We start from the raw sequence: 5,105 nt of genomic DNA on the forward strand, positions 1-5,105 counted from the left end.
AAAAAAAAAAAAAAAAAAAAAAAAAGGTAGATTTGTCTTTTTACTATTACACCAACCTAAAAAAACCCTGTTCATGGCTCACCTTGTCCCGCAAATGATGTTCTGCAGCTTCAATATTCAGTGGATCATCAAAATTCAAAAGGTCCTTAAAAAGAGAGAAACTCAAGGTGAACACCGGAGAATCTGCTTGTCTGGTGTCACAGTCTTCACCCTACAAAGCAGCAACAAAACCTAATCAGCCACCTGCAGGCTCAGCTGAGTTGGGAGCACCTCTGAGTCCTCAAGCTCCTGTGGTGTCAGAGTGCTGGGCTGGCTGGTTCTCTGTGCAAAAAGATAGCTGACAGCTGATTGCAAGAGCTCAGGGGTATGTTATATACAACTGTCTAAACATCAGTGGGAATAGAGAAAATAGCAACCACATTAACTTCATTAATTTCTGATATTTTTGATAAATGGAGAATGATAACCACTCCCACTGTGAGCATTTCTAAATAAAAAACCCATTCTGTTTTATAAACATTAATTTTCCCTTTATTTAATGATACCTTTGCCTCCAGGCACCTGTTGTTTATCTTCCAAACTTTCTGGATCTCCCTGTCTTTGACTCGCCTTCATGGACACCCACTCACAGGCTGGCGTCCCCGCCTCAGGGGAGCAGACTCTCTCTCTTTTTTTTTTTTTTTAGTACCAGGGATTGAACTCAGGGGCACTCAACCGCTGAGCCACATCCCCAGCCCTATTTTTTTTTAAATATTTTTTTAGTTGTAGTTGGACACAATACCTTTATTTTTATGTGGTGCTGAAGATTAAACCCAGCGCTTCGCATGTGCTAGGCGAGCACTCTACCGCCGAGCCACAACCTCAGCACCCCCAGCCCTATTTTGTATTTTATTTAGAGACAGGGTCTCACTGTGTTGCTTAGTAGTGTCTTGCAGTTGCTGAGGCTGCCTTTGAACTTGTGATCCTCCTGCCTCAGCCTCCTGGGCCATGGGGATTACAGGCGTGTGCCACTGTGCCCGGTGGGAGCAGATTCTTGATACCTTAAAAAGCAATGGCCTACCCACTCTCCTCTCCTCCCAGAAGCACCTGGACTTTGAAGCAGAGGCCATATCTGAACTCCCTGTTCTCCTTGAAACTCAGGCCAGCAAGACTTGTAAGGTGTGCCCTATGATGGGTCATTGTAAGGACAACCATATTCCTCTTCAGGAATTATGTTAAATTTGGGGACTGCATTCCTGATTTGGAAATATATATGGGAATGGTGGATAACACGGTAGTACAAATATAGCAAAAAAAAAACAAAACAAAAAACTAAGAATTGGAAAATTAGACTCCAAGTCCTAGACATAGGCAAAATATATAAGTACATACTATACGCAATACCTAGTATATATAAAGACTTCCCTTTACCATAGACCTCACCTAGAATGAAAATATTAGATGGAATAACCAATACAGACTTAAGTCACACTCTGACTGGCTCTTCGGGATCTGGAAGCTTTGAGCACTTGGAGATGGGGAGCCACCACCAGATTTCTCTAAATAAAAAGTCTAAGGAACTAATGTGCATTTCCTTCCACCAACTCCCCAGTACCAAGTCACCAGCCAAAACCTGCTTGTGGTTGAGGAACCTGGGACAGACAGGTGGCTCCAGAGAGATGCTTTTGGTGGTGGAGCAAATGACAGTGAGAGGGCCCCCCTAGAGGTCTGCCTTAGCTCCTGCTCTCAGGCAAACTGAGGACGCAAAGGCTCAACCCGACAGTCCCACTGCTGGGCTGACTTAAGATCATGCTCTCCCTTTGCAGCAACACAAATGGAACTTCATTTGCTTCATGAAGAAACCAACGCCTGCGACAGAGCCACGCGCACAGCCAGACTGTCCTGGGAGCCAAGTGCAGGCCACCGCCACAGGTGCTGCCTTTCCAGGGAGCAAGGAGCTCCGGAAATCACTGCAAGTGCTGGTCTCTTTGCTTGTGGGGCAGGTGTCGCCCAGGAACACAGACAAAAAGGCAAAGGTAGGCAGGGACGCTCAGCTCAGTATGAAGCTCTTGTCAAGAAGAGCAGCAGACCTGGCTGCGGCACGTCTGAATAGTGCATACACACAACAAGGGCCAGGAGGACACCCTGGCAGACTGTCCAGGGCAGGTGTGTGTTCATAGAGGGTCCTGGCACTTTTCCAAAAGTAGAAATTATTTTTTATTCGGAGACATACCCCTGGATGCTTTGAAAGCTCTTCTCTGAATCAGAAAGTAAAGATTCAAAGAAACAAGTATATTTTTAAAAAATTTTTAGTTATACATGGACACAATACATCTATTTTGGTTATTTATTTTTATGTGGTGCTGAGGATCAAACCCAGTGCCTCACCTGTGTGAGGCAAGTGCTCTGCCACTGAGTCACAACCCCAGCCCAAGAAACAAATATATTTAAAAGCCAAGGTAGAAGCTTTCAGGTGTGTCCTTCCAGTCCTGCCTGCCTGCAATTCCAGTCAGCCTAGAGGCACTGTCGTCCAAGAACAGCAAACTTCAGAGGCTCAGAGACAACAGAAACCGGCTGTAAGGTCCTGGGTTCCTGGATGACCACATCATCCACATAACCAGGACCCCTAGGAGAGAAGAGGGCCACCAAATGGGTTGCCTGGTGAGACGGCAGGCACAGGCAGGGACTGGGCACAGAAAACACAGAGGAATAGCTACCTGCTGAAGAAGCCAAAGCAAGTGGAACCAGGCTTGTCACCCAGAAGGTGGAGGCAGCTTGCCCAGCAGGGCTTCCCCTGATGGCCTCCCCATGTCACTCCAAAGCCCCTGAGGTTCCCATGCCACAGTTCTATCTCTGACCATAAACAGCGATAGGAACGATGGGTAACTACGTGCATGGCTTGCTTTTAATCCCCTGGGCTAGCATTAAGGTGATGTTTCAAACCAGGGAAAGCAAAACAACTTGGGAGTTTGATCAATATACTTACAGTAAATAAAGAATTTAATCCCCAAACAACATCCTGAAATAAAAAAGAAAACAGAAAACAAAATTTTAGGCTCCTGCTCAATAAAAGTCTTTAAACCCATGACCAAAAATACGCTTTGTGCCATACCAAAACCTATCCTAAGCACTTTTTTTTCCCCTCAAGACAAAGAGAAAATAACCTTTTTTTTTTTTTTTTTCAAGTGTAATAAGCCAGGAAATTTAGAGACCAAGCAGCCACAGGAATAAATATAAGGTCAAAAGGAACATCAACTGCCTTTCCTCAGACCCAGGGCAGGAGCCCACAGGCCACATGCATGCTTCTGTCACCAACCAACCACTCCCACCAGCCATGACAAATAGGCTTCTGACTTCTGAAAAGTACCTTAAAATAATATCTGTCGTTTTTAACATCAATTGCACTCAGAGCTCATGGATAAACTAATTACCTATGTCCTACTGAGTTCTAATACTTTTGCTCTACTTAACTTCCAGAATCAAGGAAGACTCACAGTTCAAGGACTAGAGATTTTTATTAAAATAAAACTGAAAGCCGCATTGTTCCATCTGTACTGACTCAAGATCTGCAACTCAACTACAAAGTCTTTCTCCCTCTGCCTCTTCATCAGCTAGAGTCTTTCATCTTTTTTAAACTGGATCTCATGATCATCCCATATTCTCTGCTATTTGGTAATTTTTATTTGTCTTCTCTGCTTTCTTTCATCCACCCACCCACTGGCCCAATCCCCACCCTCCTGGTGTGAGCTAGGCCTTGGGCTGGAGCTGGATGTGGGAATAAGCTCCACTTCTATTGGTGGTGGGGTATCAGACAGAGGGCTGGCCAGCAGGTCAACACCAGAGCACCAATCCTGGGGGACAGGCCCCACAGTGGAAGTGGCAGTCATTTGAGTGGGGGCCTGCAGGAGGAGCAGGAGTCTGCCAGGTGGAAGTCTGGAGAAGGGGGTACCTACCAGGTAATCTGGCAGACACTAAATCCCGAGAGGACAGAACACATCAAGGGCATGAAGAAAGGTTGGAGAGAAGGCCAAAGCTTGGGAGGAACTGGGTCACAACTGCATGAAGTCTGCAATATTCCCTGACACTGGACTGGGGTCAAAACCCCTTCCCTGCACTGTTCTTCCAAAGTGTCAATTTGGTGATAGAAACCCACCATCTGACAGGAGTGATCTACACAGGAAAGACTGCAGCTCTCTCCTGGGCACACTCCTGTTGAATGAGCAATGGCTTCCTATGCTGTCTGTTGGTGTGGCTCTGAAACCTGCACTGTGTGCTCCTGTCCAAGGCTCCTGAATGGCACCTGGCACTGGCCAATGAGACTGACCCAACCAGAACAGACTGGAGCCAATGCTTCACCAAGCAGCCCAGGCAGTGGGCAGTGGGGAGAGGAGGAAGCACGTGTGCCTGGCCACCTGTGTGGGGTGCCAGGTGAGGACCATAGAGGAGGACTTGTGCCCCAAAGGTGCCAACTCTTACCTTTAAGGTTCTCGTGGGAGCCCAGCCAGTGCCATCAATCGAATGTTCTCTCAGTAAACTGAAACAGACACAGAAACGCACAGCAGCTAGAAAGGAAGCACCTAAGTTACCTGAGCCAAAGGCACAGCTGGAATGCAACTAGAGTCCTCAGCCCACTGTTTTATCTTAGGACAAAAGGAGATCTACTTTTTGGGAAACCTGTCTTTGCTCTGCAGCTTGCTATTTCCTATCCTGCTGATGGCTGCCTTCTCTACCTCCAAGGTTGAATGCATATTCAGTTATAATGACCTGTGTTATTTTTATTTACTGTACCTTTAATCCTAGCCACAGATGTTTAAAGCATACTTAAAACAACATACAAGAAATATTGGTCAATTTAACATTCAAAAATGATAGCAACAAACATGAAAACAGCAGCTGGGCACAGTGGTGCACGTCTGTAATCCCATGCGGCTTGGGAGGCTGAGGCAGGAGGATCATGAGTTCAAAGCTAGCCTCAGCAACTTAGTGAGGCCGTAAGAAACTCAGTGAGACCTTGTCTCTAAATAAAATATAAAAAGGACTGGGGATGTGGCTCAGCGGTTGAGTGCCCCTGGGATGAGTTGCCCTAGTACCAAAAAAAAAAAAAAAAAAAAAAAAAAAAAAAAAAA

At 45.9% G+C, this 5,105-nt stretch overlaps 1 long non-coding RNA gene across 1 annotated transcript; it reads right to left on the reverse strand.

Moving 5' to 3' along the window:
• Positions 1-55: 55 nt before the first annotated feature.
• LOC107134448 lies at positions 56-4,931 on the reverse strand. Its single transcript, XR_001502434.2, has 3 exons — positions 4,456-4,931; positions 2,966-2,998; positions 56-145 (listed from the first exon to the last, which is right to left on the reverse strand). It is a non-coding gene; the product is annotated as an uncharacterized LOC107134448 (long non-coding RNA).
• Positions 4,932-5,105: the final 174 nt, after the last annotated feature.

Source organism: Marmota marmota, unplaced genomic scaffold (genome assembly GCF_001458135.2).
Source record: "Marmota marmota marmota unplaced genomic scaffold, marMar, whole genome shotgun sequence".
NCBI lineage: Eukaryota > Metazoa > Chordata > Mammalia > Rodentia > Sciuridae > Marmota > Marmota marmota.